At 38.7% G+C, this 1,645-nt stretch overlaps 1 pseudogene; it reads left to right on the forward strand.

The window, feature by feature from the left end:
* The first annotated feature begins 214 nt into the window (after positions 1-214).
* LOC149231637 (18.1 kDa class I heat shock protein pseudogene) lies at positions 215-1,010 on the forward strand (annotated as a pseudogene).
* The last annotated feature ends 635 nt before the right edge of the window (positions 1,011-1,645 follow it).

Raw genomic sequence — 1,645 nt, forward strand, 5'->3', positions numbered from 1 at the left:
ATTTAATGAATACCTATTGTAAGCATTATTTTAATTTAATGATAAGACCACTTCGCCTGCGGATCAGTAGCTAAAGAGCTATCCCCTCTGCAATGCGACTTACATTACCATTCAAGATTAGAGTGTAGTTCTTAACTTATTTTGAATTGACATTTTGTCAAATTGTGAAATGGATAAATTCTTTATCGCAATAAGAATGATTTACATGGAACTGTCATCTTAAAATGCGTTACCAAAGCAGAACATACCAGAAGAGGATACCAAAGCAGAACATACCGGAAGAGGACAGAAATTTCGAGAGGTTTCTTGAGAGAAGTTTCTTGCATATTTGCGTATATAAATATGAGCAGATCCCCAAGCCTCTCAAATCAATTCAGTGACATCAATTTGGAAAGTGTGGAATTGTTCAGAGTGTAAACTCTTCGTGGGAGCTTTACGCAGAGGCGTTTGCGGTTGTTTTTTTATTTTTTAAGGATGAAGAAGGCGCTTGTTTTATTCTTATTATTTGCAGTAACAACAGTATGTTTGTTCGCCCCAACGTTTGCTCTGATGCCTTTTGCAGGTGGTCGTTACGACGATGTTTGGGACGCTATGGTGGATCCCTTCAAAGTTCTGGACTCCATTCCCAAAGACATTGAGGCTGTTGCCCTCACACGGGTCGACTGGAAAGAAACCATTGATGCCCACGTCTTCACCGTTGATGTACCAGGGATGAGGAAGGATGAAATCAAGATCGAAGTAGAGGACAACAGGGTTCTGAGAATCAGCGGCGGAAGGAGGCAGAGGAGGAGGGAGATAAATGGCACAGAGTGGAGCGTTCTAGCGGCAAATTCTGGAGGCAATTCAGGCTTCCAGAGAATGTGAATATGGATGCCATTAGAGCCGGCTTGGATAACGGCGTGTTGACGGTGGCCGTGCCGAAGATCAGTGATTTCAAAAGCAAGAACGCCAAGGTTATTGATATCATTGAAAATTCTGAGCAGTCGATTGAAGGCAAGGTTGCGCTGTAGTATTAGGAATAGTTATGATAAAATTAGGTAGCGGCCAAATAGGCTTTCAACTATGTACGATTGAGCTGTATCGAATCTCTTGAAGCATAATACATTTGTGTGATCATGATGTAAAAAAAAAATAAGAATGATTTACATATATTTATGATGAGGCTTTTTTATTTTATAATTAAAAATTGGTTTATAGTTTAAAAAGTATGAAAAACAATAATAATAAATTTGTTTTAGGGTGTTAATGGGTGATTTTAGTAATTTAGATATTTTAGGACTATGGCTACTACAAGTCTCAAATGTGTTGATCATTTTAGGACTATGGTTGCTGGTTAGATTGTCTTCCATCACGTTCAATTTTAAGTGGCTTCATTTGTATTTTTCCAGCACCATATATGTGAGGTGGCTAACTATTTGTCACAACTCTCACATGCTTATATTTACTCAGTGGAAGGACAATGGGTTTGCTGCTACTTATCTACTTAATGATGACCATGTGAGTGATATGAGATCAGGATTCACGTTTTTGGCCTATAATAGGTTGTCATTAGATTCTATCTTTGTCATGGTCGCTCAGTCCAGCCACATGCAGTAACACTCAACACGTAACACAACAATGGGTATATATGTGAGGTGGCTAACTA

This window comes from Pinus tabuliformis, chromosome J (genome assembly GCF_031772625.1).
Source record: "Pinus tabuliformis cultivar Carrire ecotype Pingquan chromosome J, CPIR1, whole genome shotgun sequence".
Taxonomy (NCBI): Eukaryota; Viridiplantae; Streptophyta; class Pinopsida; order Pinales; family Pinaceae; genus Pinus; species Pinus tabuliformis.